We start from the raw sequence: 16,497 nt of genomic DNA on the forward strand, positions 1-16,497 counted from the left end.
GGTGCAGGCCAGAGGAGGAGAAGAAGCCGGTGCTGTGCTCACCTGTGTTCAATTTGGAGACTCAAAGCCTGGAAGTTTGGATTAATTAATGGGGGGTAACTAATTCCTGGAGGCAGTGGATGTATTTATCAGACTTCAGGTACCAGTCAGAAACCTAGATCTCACACCCACCCTGTCCTGTCAAGTCACAGTAATCACATTGCTTATGTGGATATCCCATTCTTTGCAGTTATGTAACCAAACTATTGAGATTCCTTCTTGGAGGCCCATTAATTTTCGTTCTGTGTATGGTTTCTGGAAGATAGATAGGTATCTACCAAGCAGTGTGTGAGGTGTGTGTCTACTGGTAGACCCTTTTCTATTAAACAGGCTAATTTAAGGGACTACTTCCTGTTTTTGCCCCCTTAAAAGACCAAAGTTCAGGAAAATTTTGAAAAATCTCAAACTTTAAAATAATTGTTGCGGGCGGCGCCTGTGGCTCAAGGAGTAGGGCGCCGGTCCCATATGCCAGAGGTGGCAGGTTCAAACCCAGCCCCGGCCAAAAACCACAAAAAAAAAAAAAAAAAAAAATCTAAAATAATTGTTGCTTTCACAAGATGGTGCCAAAGGCAAAGAAGGAAGCTCCCACCCCTCCCAAAGCAAAGGCATTGAAGGCCAAGAAGGCCTCCACTGCTATACAGCCCTATTGCTGGAAAGCAATGAGGGCAGGCTCATTATCAACATGCATTTTATCTCCCAGTGTTCACCTGACATCTGGAAAAAACTCCAAAAATCTCCCCCAGGCCCTCAGAACCCCCAGTGAGATCTCATTGATCTGGCTTTAAAAGTATTCAATAACCAAGAAGAGGACTCTAGACCAGGGGTCCTCAAACTACGGCACACGGGTCACATGCAGCCCGCCGAGGACATTTATCCAGCCCGCCGGGTGTTTTTGGCACAGCTACCTGTCTTGCTTAGCAGCCAACTCGTCCGGAGCCTCAGTGTGTATGTGTGGAATGTGCACCAACTCTCGGACTCCGCTCCTTCTCTCTGTCTCTCCCCACCCCTCCTTCTCTCTGTCTCTCCCCGCTGGGTGTTTTTGCCGTCCTGCTTAGCAGCCCACTCGTCCAGGCCCACAGTGTGCATGTGTGGAATGTGTGCCAATTCTCCAACTTCACTCCTCTCTGTTTCTCCCCGCCCCTCCTTCTCTCTGTCTCTTGCTGCCCCCAGGTGTTTTTGCTGTCCTGCTTAGCAGCCCACTCGTCCAGGCCCACATTATGCATGTGTGGAATGTGTGCCAAATCTCCAACTCCACTCCTTCTTTCTGTCTCTCTCTGCCCCTCCTTCTCTCTGTCTCCTGACTCTTCTTCTCAGTCTCTGGTGTAATCAGAGGAGTCACCAAGTTGTCTGTGCAGAGACTGCTGCTGCCTAAGGACTGAGGTAAGAACAAGTTAGGATTTATTTTTTTTTTTTAAAGTTAAGACATCTATTTCTTTTTATTTTGCAGTTACTAGGACTTTTTTTTTTTGCAGTTAGGGGGGCCCTTCTTTCTGAAGTTAGGAAGTCTTTTTTGCAGATAGGGGGTGCCTTTTTTTTTAAGTTAAGCCTTTTTTTGAGGTTAGGAGAGACTTTCTTTTAAGTTGGTTAGTTGGTTGGGGGTGGTTTCTAGGGGGGTTGCATCACAGTGATAACGCAAATAGTCAGCGCTCAGTGCTAATGCAAATTGTCAGTGCTCAGAAGTAATACAAATGATCAGAGCTCAGAGGTAATGCAAATAGTCAGTGCTCAGTGGTAATGCAAATTGTTAGCACACAGTATTAATGCAAATTGTCAGCAGTCAGTGTTATCACAAATGGTCAGCAGTCAGTGTTAATGCAAATGGTCAGTGCTCAGTGTTATCACACAGGGGCCCCAAACTGGTAATCTGCCTAGGACCCCATGGGAACTTAATTGGGTTCTGCAGACGCCGAGGAGTAGGAAACCAAATTTAATTGCCAGTAAATCCATTAATATTCTGATTGCTATTCAGTTGTGTATGATGTTGTAGGTTGTGTGCTGTGTAAGCCCTGGTTCACAGTGTTGTGATCTCTGAGCAGTGCGAGTTCAGCCATATGCTTGAACATACAAGCATATGGCTGAACTCACACTAGGTTCAGAAGAAGCCATACAAGCATATGGCTGAACTCGCATTAGATTTGGAAGAAAAAAGGCATACGTGCCTTCTTTTTTCCTGCAGTGAAATCTGATCTCATGGGTGAGAAGACCCATGTGATCAGATTCCTGTGTGAGTTCACAGATTGCAGTGCGGTTAACACAGGGTAATGTGAACTGGAAAGGTGGTGAAGGAACTGGCTCTGTAATTGTGCCTGTTCCCGCACCACACCAGTGTGAGCCTGAGGTAAAAGCGGAGTTCCACCATATGGGCACTGACGAGGCTGAAATGATGTGGATTGGCAAGGCTGCTTCAATGGACACTGATCACACTGCATTGATGGGCACTGATCAGACTGCATTGATGGGCAGTGCAATCTATATGTCTCTGTGTGGGCAAAGTTATTGCTGGTATCTTGTTTTTGGAGCACAGTGTATATATATATTGTATATTTTATATATATGTATATATATTTTTTATATATTTATATATATATAAAATATTGGTATTTTACTAATAGCAATTTGGAATCCCTGGGAAACAATGATATCAAGAACGAGAAAAATTGACTTGAGTGTAGGATATTCAAAGAACAGTGGACTTATGATAACTTTTTCTTGCAGTACAAGGAAAGAGCTGTGTGTTTGATATGCCAGAATATAGTGTCTGGGTTCAAAGAATACAATTTGCGTTGACACTATCAAACTTAACAAAGATAAATATGATTGTTTTGTCAAAGAAGTGAGACAAGACAAAATATTAAAACTGAAATATACATTGACAACTCAGCAAAATACTTTTGTGAAGCAGAAACAGCTAAATACTTCATCACTGCGAGCAAGTTTTCAAGTTGCTAAGCTAATAGCATGCACTGGCAGACTATTCGTGGAGGGAGAATTTGTTAAAGAATGCCCCCTTTCTGTTGCCAAAGAGATGTGTCCAGAGAAGGCCACTCACTGTACTAAATAAATAAAGTACAGTGAGTACTTTCAGGACCCTCAATTACATGAAGGATTGAAGTAATGGGAGACAATTTGCATCAGCATTTGCAAAACTCCGCAAAAAAACTTTCCTATTTTTCCTTGGCACTCGACGAAAGTAATGATGTTCGTGATTCTGCACAACTTCTAATTTTTATTCGTGGAATGAATGACTATTTCGAAGTCACAGAAGAGCTTGCTGCACTGCAAAGCATTAAAGGAACAACTACAGGAGAGGATGTCTATGAAAAGGTTTGCCAAACTGTGAGTAGCTTGGAGCTGAATTGGGCAAAACTAGCCAGTGTGACAACTGTTGGTGCTCCTAGCATGGTGGGGTCTAAGAAAGGAGTAATTGCTTGCATTAACCAAGAGATGGACAAACATAGCCATTCTCATCCAATAGCCATACACTGCCTCCTCCACCAACAAGCGCTGTGTAGTAAATCACTGAAGTGAGACTCTGTTATGAAAATTGTGGTATCTTGTGTTAAGTTCATTAGAGCTAATGCACTAAACCACAGACAATTTCAGGAATTTCTGTCTGAGCTAAATGTTGCCTGTGAAGATGTTCTGTACCACACAGAAGTCCTTTGGCTGAGTCGAGGGAGAGTTTTGAAACATTTCTATGACTTACTTCCACAGATTACAGCTTTTCTGCTTTCAAAAAACAAAGAAGTACCAGAGCTCAATGATGCAGAATGGAAATGGCACCTTCCCTTTCTGAAAGATGTAACAGAGCTACTCAACAGTTTCAATGTGCAACTTCAAGGAAAGGGGAAGCTCATCTGTGATATGCAATCACATGTGAAAGCATTTGAAGTAAAATTAGGCCTCCTCATCAAACAAGTGAAGGAGGAAAATTTCTGCCATCTCCCCACAACTCAAAATCTGTTAGTGGAAAATCCATTTGTTGCATTCCCAAATAAAACATGTGTGGATTCACTGGAAAAGTTGCAAAAGGAGTTCCAATTTAGATTTAAAGAGCTTCATCTCCATGAACAGGACATACAGCTTTTCTGTAACCCATTTTCTATTGATATTGAAAATGTGGATATAATTTACCAAATGGAACTGGCTGAACTGCAGAATTGTGACTCTCTAAAAGACGCATTCAAGTGAAGCAGCCTTCCTAATTTCTATGCATCTCTCCCCTCTGAGACATATCCTAATCTTAGGAACCATGCACTCAAAATGTCAACCATCTTTGGCAGCACTTATGTCTGTGAACAGATTTTTTCCAGAATGAAACATCTGAAATCTCCAACCAGATCTAGACTAACTGATGCATACTTGCATCACTTGTTACGACTACCAGTGACAAATATGGAACTAGACATTGACCATCTCATTAGTCAAAAGCAGGTCCATAGTTCCCATTGAAATACTGGTAAGTTTGTTGATTTAACTTTACTTGTTCATCATTTAAAATATTGTATTTGTTCCCATTTTGTTCTTTTACTTCAAAATAAGATATGTGAAATGTGCATAGGAATTTGTTCATAGTTTTTTTTTTTTAAACTATAGTCTGAAGGACAGTGAACTGGCCCCCTGTTTAAAAAGTTTGAGGACTCCTGCACTAGATCAAACAGGCTGTAAAGAAGGTCTATTGCATTGACGTGGCCAATGTCAACACCCAGATCAGGCCTGATGGAGAGAAGAAGGCATATGTTCTACTGGGTGATGATTATGATGCTTTTGATGTTGCCCACCAAATTGGGATCATCTAAACCAAGTCCAATGCTGGATGTGGTATCTCACACCTGTAATCCTAGCACTCTGGAGGGCTGAGGTGAGTGGATTGCCTGAGTTCATGGGTTTGAAACCAGCCTGAGCCAGAGCGAGACCCTATCTCTAAAAAAATAGCTGGGGATTGTGGCAGGTACCTGTAGTGCCAGTTACTTGGGAGGATGAGGTAAGAAAATCCCTTAAGCCAAAGAGTCTTAGGTCGCTGTGAGAATCTGTCACAAAAAAAAAAAAAAGAGAGAGAAAATCTGTCTCAAAAAAACAAAAATAAATAAATAAATGAAAATACCAAGTCCAGCTGGATAATTCCAAATACAGCATGGATATAAAGTTCACGTGCAATATAAATTGTAAAGTATTTTAATTAAAATTGAAATTGTGAAGTTTCAAGTTTACTTATTTATTTTTTTGGAGACAAAGTCTCACTTTGTCACACTCAGTGGAGTGCAGTGGTGTCACAGCTCACAGGAACATCAATCTCTTGGGCTGGAGAGATTCTCCTGCCTCAGACTCCCCAGTAGCTGGGACTACAGGCGCCAGCCACAACACCCAGCTATTTTGTTTGTTTTGTTTAGCACACCCTGGCCTGGTTCCAACCCTCCAGCCCCAGTGTATGTGGCTGCCGCCCTGACCACTGATCTACAGATGCCCAGCCCGCCCTGAAATTTTAAGTTTAAATAGTAAACTATTGTAAATTGCACAGGAACTTTATGTCCACCCTGTATATAACTTTCACCATGAAATATGTATATATATAATTGTTAACATGTTGATTCCATGAGTGGAAAACATGTATTTACTTTGTGTTTGTATGTAAACACATATGTATGTATATATAACTGAAATTCATAAAAAGGATATAATTCATAAGGATATAATTTATATTCAGCCCTAAATACAAATATCCCTCAGGCAGAGCTGCATGTCAAAGAAGGCACAAAGCCCTGTGTAAAAAGAGCTACAGAGTTTGTTAGGAAAAGTCCACCTTGTTGCTCAACTCTTCCCCCAAGAGTTGTACCACATACTCCTATGTAGTGCCTCTTAGTTGGGAGCTCAAACACCACTTACTGCATGAAGCCTCCTGCAAAGCCAAACCTCTGGAGATGACAGGTAATTTCACCCTTCTCTGAACTGCCATAGACTGCCTTTGCTTTACAATGCATTCATTTGTCTTACAGCAGTTCCCAACCTGTGGGTGGCAAGCCATTTTAAACAACCAAAATACATTGTGGCATTAGGAAGGTTGAGAACCACTGGAGGTTACTGAGTTCTTTATGTGCATTTTTTTGTTTTGTTTTGTTTTGTTTTTAGAGCCAGAGTCTCACTTTATCGCCCTTTGTAGAGGGAGGTTGCGTCACAGCTCACAGCAACCTCCAACTCTAGGGTTTAGGCAATTCTCTTGCCTCAGCCTCCTGAGCAGCTGGGACTACAGGCGCCTGTTACAATGCCTGGCAGGGGCGGGTTCGAACCCACCACTTTCTGTATATGGGGCCGGCTCCTTACCCACTGAACCACAGGCGTTGACCATATTTGCATGTTTTTAATAGACATCATGATGTCTATTGAAAACACCTTCAAAGCAGAGTCTAACTCCTATTTAAATAGTAGGTGAGCAAGCCTGGAAGGACTAAACACCCAGTAAATATAGTTTCATTCCTTTTGCGGAAATTTGTTAAACAGTTACTGTATGGTAAGCATGGTGGCCCTGGAATATGGAGATGAATAAAATCATGATCCCTGCCCTCAGTTTTGTTTTGTTTGTTTTTTTTTTTAAGGCAGAGCCTCAAGCTGTTGCCCCGTGTAGAGTGGTGTGGCATCCACTCACAGCAACCTCCAACTCCAGAGCTTAAGCGATTCTGTTGCCTCAGCCTCCCAAGCAGCTGGAAATACAACTTGCCCTTAATTAAAAAAAAAAATCCTGTGGGGGGGGGGAACTATGCGCATTCTTGTCTCTTCCAGCCTCTTGTTCGATGGCATTCCTGTCACTCAAGGTCGGAGAGGTGGGCTCTTAGGCCCTATCCAATCAGGGATGCTCCAATATGAACTGTCCAATCAGATGCATAGCCAGAAAGAAGGCGGTGGCCTGGGGAATTCTGCGCAGAGTTTGTCTGTTGAGCTGGGCCCTGAGCCGGGGGCTCCTCTTCACCTGTTCCGTCTCCTCTGTCACCTTGTGACCTGCAGGTACTGGGAGATCTGTAGGGAGGACACCGGGACATCACGGGAGCTGGGAAATGGTGAGTACAGGAGACTGGGTGTCCGGAGACGGGGAGGAGCGTGGTTGGAGCCAAAAGTGGCTGTGGCAGGACAGGCAATTGCCTTTAGTTTTAGAGTCTTTAGACTAAAGTTTACCACAGGCACCCCTTGGCCCACGGACTCCATGTGGCGGGGCAGGGAGTTGGGACCCTGTTTTTCCAAGCGTTTCTGAACCTGTTAGCTGGACCACAGCCCAGAGCTCTTTGAGCAGCTGTGTGCCTGCAGCGCCCAGCGTCCCTCCCTCCTGGTGACAGTGGAAGGATCCTCAGGGGAGAATCACAACTGAGTGTGTGGGGTTTGCTCATGAGAGGGGCTGTAGTCTGTGGGACCCTCAACCCCCCCCCCATTCTTTTGTTAAACAAACTGAGGTCCCGACTCGGTGGCTAACTCGGTTGCCGAACCGGAAGTGGCTCGGTTGCCTGTGGTTGTAGACACCGGGAAAGGGAGTTGATGCGTAAAAAGGCTTTATTATCGGAAAGGCTAATAATTCCGGAGAACGGCGAGAATAATTTTTGAAATAATTTTTGAAATGTTGCTTTGTCTATGTAACCAATTTATATAGGGAATAATTTAACAAGTATGCTAGAAACATACTTATGTGATTAACAACATGTAGGCAAATTAAATACATATAACAATTAAAAAATTTATCAAAAGGCGGCGCCTGTAGCTCAGTGAGTAGGGCTCCGGCCCCATATACTGAGGGTGGCGGGTTCGAACCCAGCCCAGGCCAAAATGCAACAGAAAGATAGCCGGGTGTTGTGGCGGGCGCCTGTAGTCCCAGCTACACGGGAGGCTGAGGCAGGAGAATCGCCTAAGACCAAAAGCTGGAGGTTGCTGTGAGCTGTGACCCCATAGCACTCTACCAAGGGCAACAAAGTGAGACTCTGTCAAAAAAAAAATCACACAAAGTATTATTTCCCATTACAATGGAATAAAAATAGAAATAAAAACCAAAAGAAAAGTAATATGCCCACAACTATGTGAAAATTAAATAAATTTATTTTTTTAAATGTTGTTTAAGAGGTAAACAAGTAGCATTGTTAATATGTCAGTATTACCTAATGTGATCTACACATTTGATAAACTCTCTATCAAAATACCAGTGGAAATTTTTGCCAAGGGTGGCAAGTTCGAACCCGGCCCCAGCCAAAATGCGACAGAAGATAGATGGGTGTTGTGGTGGGCGCCTGTCGTCCCAGCTACTCGGGAAACTGAAGCAAGAGAACAGCCTAAGCCCAATCGCGGGAGGTTGCTGTGAGCTGTGAGGACTCTGCACTCTACCGAGGGCGACAAACTGAGACTCTGTCTCTAAAAATAAATAAATACATAAAAAACCATCATCCATAAAACATCATTAAACACACTATTAACTTGTTCTATAGTGCCTCATTGCTTCCTTTTTTTTTTTTTTTTTTTCAAGATTATTATCTTCATTCCCTATTCCTGTTTGGGCCTGTTTGACTGACTTACTCTTCCCATGTTTTAAAGTGAATTCTCAGTTCAGAAATAGCTAAGAAAGATTGTGGGGGTGTCTGAGTCTACCACATTCTCTACTTTTAATTATTTTATTTTCACATCTATGAAATTGATTTAAAATAAAAATAATTTTAAATAATTTTAAATTTCTTATGGTTAGTTAAATTGACATTCAGGTTATGCTGGTTAATTTTGTTTTTGAAATTTGTGAAACAAGGGTGGACCTGGTGGTGCAGACCTGTAATCCTAGCACTCTAGGAGGTCTAAGTGGATTGCCTGAGGTCATGAGTTTGACAGCAGCCTGAGCCAGAGCAACAGCTCCTCTCTAAAAATGAAATGAAATAATGAAATGAAATGATATGATATGGTAAAATCTGGGCGTTGCAGCCAGCACCTGTAGTCCCAACTACTTGGGAGTCTGAGGCAAGAGATTCACCCAACCCCAAGAGTTTGAAGGTGCTGTGAGCTGTGATGCAAGAGCACTCTATGGAAGCTGACAAACTGAGACTCTGTCTAAAAAAAGAAAAAAAGGTAGAAATTTGTGAAACATATGAATAGTATACATTGTATTTTGTAACATATTAAGAAGCTTATAATATATAACATGAATAACTATAAAGGTACGAATTTAGGTAATGTTGGATAATTGTGACAATACTTTAGATAGGAAGTGTTGGATATTCTGAAAAATCTTTGTTGTTTGATTTGGACTATGTCTTTTACACATCTTTGTTTTTAAAGAATTGGGAACTATTAGATAAATTGAAGCAGTATATAGATTTTAAAGTTTTTACATCTATGATTGTGGGGTTTTTTTTGCAGTTTTTGGCCAGTGCCAGGCTCGAATCCGCCACCCCCATAATATGGGGCCAGCGCCCTACTCCTTGAGCCACAGGCACCACACCTATGATTATGTTTTAATAATCAATAATGGCTGCTTGATTTTTTTAGTACAGCGTCTCATACTTCTTTTAATTTAATGCTCAGAGTGTTTATGGCTTGAGAAGTTGTATTAAGGGCCTTGAGAATGGCACAGGCCAATGGACTAATTTTCAGATCGAGTCCAATAGCTATTGCTGGTATGACAAAAATGGCTAAAGTGGTGTATTTGGCAGGGCTACAAAGGTGTAGTCGACTTATAGTTTTCAGGGATATTAATACCTTAAGTTACTTTAGATTGGTTGGACTTAAAGTTTTGTACTCAGGGTAGAAAAGGGGTGAATCTTAGTGAACAAAATTTCCCTGTGTTGTAGCAGATATAGATGAAAATGCCTGAGTGCCATATAATAAGTACCTTCAGGGTAGTTTGGTATGTCTATTGGCATAAAGTAGAAAGGCGGTTAAGTTACATTTAAGTAAAGAATTATTCAGGTTAGTGTATCAGAATGGGCACTTTTTAAGCTTGATATATTTATGACTAATAGTTTCAGTTTTCAGTTGTATGGTAAATATATCTTTTTTTCTTGATAGTAGTGGTTGTTTTTGAACTATAAATATTTGAGTATGTGATAATTTCCTGCATATATGGGCAAAGTGTGAAATCTCTGATAAGTTCTAGTGGGAAAATGTGGATGCCCCAGATTTTCACTGTGGATGAGGGTGTGTCATTGGATAGTAACAAGGAATGGGAATATGTACTGTTTCTCTTCTATCTGGAAGCTCCATCGGTTTTATGTAAAATCGGATGATGTCCATGAACTTTTACAGAAGATGGTATTAACGGCCTAGAGTAATTCAAAGTTCCCCAAAACAGAATAATTAGAAAAGACTTGCTTTCTGGGATGGTAAAGAAAGCTATTTAAGGACACAATTAGAGATAAGAAGACATGCCAGATGTCTGCAACTGTAACTTTGCCAAAACTGGGTTTTTCTCAACTAGTTTTTATCAGATTATGATTGACTTTTTCTGGCCAGTACTATCACAGCAGTGATGTTGGGCTTGCACTTGTGAATCAACACCTGATACTAATTTGTCCTGTTACAGTTGATGTTAATTCTATTCACTCAGTTACAGTGCTCTTGGACACATATTCCATTGTAGGATTCAGTATATCTTCTGTATTGTTAATAAGAACTTGGGGAGATTATCAACTAATATGAGCAAATCAAAACATTTATTGAGGAAGCACCCCTTTCTTCTTAGATTCTCTTTCATATACCTTTCTTTGGAAAGTAAAGGTTGTCATTCTTGTTTACTGGTTCAGGAATCAACTGGGGTAAATCCAGTGTCTGCAGTTCACTGCATGTTTGACAAAATATCATCATGGGACTGAAGCATTGTCATTCCTGTTGAGCTAATTAGAAATTTCGAAATGGAATCTTCATCTCATATTGTCCAAATAACAATCTGCATTTTCATGATCTCCAGTTCTTGTATACATTAAAACTTTAGAGTTACCATTTATCTCATCATGACATTGTCATATAAAAAACATACACAGATTACAACATATGATGTAAATAAGGCACAAAATTCTACATGCCTGTATTGGTGGCCTTTTATTTCTACTATGTCAAGCAAAAATGTCTGATGTGTACATGGTTTCGTGGATGCCATTCCATCCCCTTTCTTCAGTGTTAGAGAACACATGAGGGAATATATCCCTTCAAAACCTATTAGGTAATTGCATTTACTCTTATAAGTCAGCAAGAGTTGTCTTTACTCATTTAACTAAAAGTGAAATTCATGGCTTGGGACCTGTAGTACAGTGGTTAAGGTGCCAGCCACCTACACCCAGGCTGGTGGGTTTGAATCTAGCACAGGCCAGCTAAACAACAATGACAACAGCAACAAAAAAATATCCAGGTGTTGTGGAGGGTGCCTGTAGTCCCATCTCGGAGACTGAGGCAAGAAAATAGCTTAAGCCCAAGACTTTATGGTTGCTGTGAGCTGTGACACCACAGCACTCTACCCAGGGTGACAGCTTGAAACTCTGTCTCAAAAAAAAAAAAAGTGAAATTCTATATCGTGGTGTTTTCTTGGTAAATGTTTGTTTTTCAGGGAGTGTGGACATTCATGGATGTGTCTATTGAATTCTCTATGGAGGAGTGGGCCTGCCTAGACCCCTCTCAGTAGCATTTGTATCGGGAAGTCATGTTAGAGACCTACAAAAACCTGGTCTTCCTGGGTGAGGACAACTTATATACACAGTTCCAGGTCTACACTAAACAATTCATATTCTCTCTCTTTATTCACTTTATTCATTGACTGAATATCAGGTTCTTGTTTCTATGGAAAACTTTAGGATATCTTGGTATAGAAAGGAAAAATTGGAGTTGTTTTATTTTGGCATTAATCTTACCTTTTTTGAGCTGATTTATATCCTTCACTAGATTAATGGAAATTTCAGAAATTTCATGGCCTAGATTGTTACTCAGACCATTAAGTCTGATTTCTAGCATCAATTTTTATTTCAGTAGTTTTCAGTAGTGGAGGACTTAGGAATGTTCCAACTTTAAATACTTTTTAAAGATTCTGATGTTTCTGCAAGGAAATCTATCTGGGATTATTATTTCAGGATCTTCTAAAATGTCCTTTTCTCTACTTCACCAAGGCATTAGATTGCCAATTGAAGAATCCCAATTTTTTTCCTAATAAAACAGGTCTTGCTGTCTCTAAGCCAGACCTCATCACCTGTCTGGAGGAAAGCAAAGAACCCTGGAAGGTGAAGACACAGCAGATACTACTCAAGCACCCAGGTAGGTTGGAGTGAGTGAAGCAGATAACACAGTCAGAGGTCCAAGTTCTAGGAGGAAACCACACCATACAATGTGATTAGGGAAGCTCAACTTAATCAGAAATTATTTCTGAGAAGCCTGGGTTTCTTCCCCCACCCCTTTTTTTTTTTACTGTTTTGGCCAGGGCCGGCTTGAACCCGCCACCCCCGGTATATTGGGCCAGCGCGCCCTACTCCTTGAGCCACAGGCACCATCTAGTGTTTCCCTTATTCTTACATAAAGAAATCTGTCTTCTTGTTTTTATTATTTTTTAATTTTTATTTTCTTATTGATACAGAGTCTCACTCTCTTGTCTCACACTGGAGTGCCATGACATCAGCCTAGCTCAGAGCAACCTTAAACTACTGCTGTCATGTGATTTTTTCTATCTCAGCCCCCAAATAGCCGGGACTACAGGTTTCACCACATTGCCTAGCTAATGTTTTTTTTATTTTTTTAGTACAGGGGAGTTCTCATACTTCCTCAGGCTAGTCTTGAACTTGTGAGCTGAAGCAGTCCTCCCTCCTTGGCTTCCCAGAGTGCTAGGCATATAGTTGTGAGCCACTATGCCTGTTCTTGGTTGTAATTTCCAGAAGAACCTTACTTTTCACTGATAGTCCTTCTAGGTTACAGTGAGAATGAAAGAACTTCCCATGGCTTACATGTGACTATTGTTCCGTTGCTTTTAAAGACATAAAATATGTGGATATTTTTTAGTATACCTGTGAAATTTTTTTTAACATTCTTTAGGCTGGGTGTGGTGGCTAGCACCTCTACTCCTAGTTCTCTGGAACCCAAGGTGGGACTATTGCTTAAGCTCAGGAGTGTGAGACCAACCCAAACAAGATTAACACCCCATCTCTACTAAAAATGGAAAATTATCCAGGAGTTGTAGTGGTTGCATGTTGTCCCACCTACTGGGGGCTGGTGGTGGGGATGAGGCTAGAGAATTGCTTGAACCCAGGAGTTTGAGGTTGCTATCAGTTAGGCTGATTTTATGACACTGTAGCCTGAACAACAGAATGAGACTGTGTCTGAATAAAATTTTTTCTTTTTCTTTTTTTGAGACAAAGTCTCAATCTGTCTCCCTGGGTAGAGTGCCATGGCGTCACAGCTCACAGTAACATCAAACCCTCGGGCTTAAGTGATTCTTTTGCCTCAGCCTCCTGAGTAGCTGAGACTACAGGCACCTGCGACAATGCCCGGCTATTTTGTTTGTTGCAGTTGTCGTTGTTTTATTTGGCCCAGGTCGTATTCAAACCTCCTAGCCTCAGTGTATGTGGCCAGCACCCTACGCACTGAGCTCTGGGCGCTGCCAAAGTTTCTTTTTCTTTAGCATCATATCCAAAATACGTGAGTGAGGTGGTGATGTTAGTATTTGTTTCAGAAATCCCAGGAACACCACAAACAGTTGTTGTATGTTTTATGCTTTATATTTTTTTATGCTATGAAGGATTCGAATAAGATTCTGAAGAAATTGCGCAGTGCCTGTGGCTCAAGTAGTAGGGCGCTGGCCCCATACACCGGAGGTGGCAGGTTCAAACCCAGCCCTGGCCAAAAACTGAAGATTCTGAAGAAATTATGGTCATTCTATAAGAACACTAAAAATATCCCCAAATATAAGATAGTCTAATGTTTTTTAGCCTCATAATTTTGTTTTTATGTGGACTGTGATAAATAATTTAATTTCTAGGTGCAACAATTTGCCAATCGTTTTTTTTTTTTTTCTTGAGACAAAGTCTCAAGCTGTCGTCCTGGTTATAGTGTGGTGGCGTCATAGCTCACAGCAGGCTCCACCTCGGGCTCAAGCGATGCCCTTGCCTCAGTTTTTCTATTTTTAGTAGAGACATGATTTCACTTTTGCTCAGGCTGGTCTCAAACTTGTGAGTTCAAGCAAGCCACCCGTGTCAGCCTCCCACAGTGTTAGGATTATAGGCTTCAGCCATAGGGCCAGGCCTTTGCCAATGTTAGTCATTCATTTTTGTTTTGTTTTTTCTTTTTGACACAACATAATATATCATGGCATTATAGCTCACAACCTTAAACACTTCATCTCAAGGGATCCCCTTGGCTCAGCCTCCTGAGTAGCTGGGAATACAGGTACCCTCCACTACATTTGGCTAGTTTTGCAATTTTTAGTAGAGTTGCTGTCTCCCTCTTCCTCAGGGTGGTCTTGAGCTCCTGAGCTCAAGCAGTCTATTTGCCTTGGCCTCCCCAAGAGATGGGGACAAACTGTTGCCAGGAGTAGAATGCTGTAGCATCATCCCAGCCTAGAACACCTTCCAACACATGGGTTCAAGCAATCCTGCCTCAGCCTTCCAAATAGCAGTAACTATAGGTGGCCACCACAACTCCTGGCTATACTACTCTTCTTTTAGTAGAGATGGGGTCTCGCTGTTGCTTACCCTGGTCTTGAACTCTTGCAGTCCAGCTATCCTCCCACCTCATCCTCCTACAATGCTAGGATTGGATGTGTGAGCGACTGCACCTGGCCACATCTTGACTTTTATGAATAATGCTGTGATGAATGTGAGTGAGGACGTGTATCTTCCCCGACATGCAGTGCATATTTAGGATATATACCCAGATGTGAGATTGCTGGTGAAATAACATGTATTTTAATTATTTATTTATTTATTTATTTTTGAGACAGACAGAGTCTCACTATGTCCCCCTCAGTAGAGTGCTATGCTGTCACAACTCACAACAACCTCAAACTCTTGGACTTAAGCAATTCTCTTGCCTCAGCCTCCCAAGTAGCTGGGACTACAGGCGCCCACCACAACACCCAGCTATTTTTTTTTTTTTTTTTAGTTGTCATTGTTGTTTGCCAGGCCCTGGCTGGGTTTGAACCCGACAGTCCCTGTACGTGTGGCCCGTGCCCCAGCCACTGAGCTAAGGGTACAGAGCCAAATAATAACTTTAAATTTTAGTTTTCTCAGAATCCTTCACAGCATTTTAATTGAGTCTGCAACATTTTTCCTCACCAACTTTGCTAAAAGTTTCTGATTTCTCAATATCCTTGACATACATTTTTTAATGTTCATTGTGAATATGACATAACATTTCATTGTGATTTTGCTTCACATTTCCCTAAGAATTAGTACTTTAGGAATGCTTTGAAATGCTTGTTGGCCGTTTATATTTTTTTGAAAAGTGTTAGTGAGCTCCTACCATATACCTGGTTCTGCCCCATAGAGTGTTAGGATTACAGACATGAACCACTGCTCCCAGCCTCTTTTTAATTTTTCTTTTTTTTTTTCCAGAGACAGCCTTACTTTATCGGCCTCGGTAAAGAGCCGTGGTGTCACAGCTTACAGCAACCTCCAACTCCTAGGCTTACATGATTCTCTTACCTCAGCCTCCCGAATAGCTGGGACAACAGGCGCCTGCCACAATACTCAGCTATTTTTTGTTGCAGTTTGGCTGAGGCCGGGTTCGAACCCACCACCCTTGATATATAGGGCCACATCCTGCCCACTGAGCCACAGGCACCACCCCTCCTTTTAATTTTTTTAAGAAGATCACCTCACCTCAGTCAATTTTGTTTGCAATTTTTACCTATACATGGTGTACCAAAATTTGCCAGACATACATGGATAAGGAAAATGGGAAATTGTAGCTAAATGTACCATTATTTATGAAATATTCATTACAAGATTTTCCATCATATTTTTCTGTGCAAAAGTAAAGAGATTCAAAATATAAAATATAGGGTAGGACCTGTGGCTCAGTGAGTAGGGCACCGGCCCCATATACCGAGGGTGGCGGGTTTGAACCCGGCCCCAGCCAAACTGCAACAAAAAATAGCCAGGCGTTGTGGTGGGTGCCTATGGTCTCCGCTACTCAAGAGGCTGAAGCAGGGCGGCGCCTGTGGCTCAGTCGGTAAGGCGCCGGCCCCATATGCCTGAGGGTGGCGGGTTCAGGCCCAGCCCCGGCCAAACTGCAACAACAAAAAAATAGCCGGGCGTTGTGGCGGGCGCCTGTAGTCCCAGCTACTCGGGAGGCTGAGGCAAGAGAATCGCTTAAGCCCAGGAGTTGGAGGTTGCTGTGAGCTGTGTGAGGCCACAGCACTCTACCAAGGGCCATAAAGTGAGACTCTGTCTCTACAAAAAAATAAAAATAAAAATAAAAATAAAAAAAGAGGCTAAAGCAAGAGAATTGCCTAAGCCCGAGAGCTGAGAGGTTGGTATG

The 16,497-nt window shown here is 41.8% G+C and overlaps 1 protein-coding gene across 1 annotated transcript in view; it reads left to right on the top strand.

Annotated features, from left to right (window-relative positions):
• Positions 1 to 6,949: 6,949 nt before the first annotated feature.
• LOC128573054 (zinc finger protein 431-like) overlaps positions 6,950 to 16,497 on the top strand; it is a 44,305-nt gene continuing 34,757 nt past the window's right edge. The window contains exon 1 of the mRNA XM_053573278.1: positions 6,950 to 7,088. The gene's annotated coding sequence lies outside the window, so the exon portion shown is untranslated. The remainder of the gene's footprint in view (positions 7,089 to 16,497) is intronic.

This window comes from Nycticebus coucang, chromosome 20 (assembly GCF_027406575.1).
Source record: "Nycticebus coucang isolate mNycCou1 chromosome 20, mNycCou1.pri, whole genome shotgun sequence".
NCBI lineage: Eukaryota > Metazoa > Chordata > Mammalia > Primates > Lorisidae > Nycticebus > Nycticebus coucang.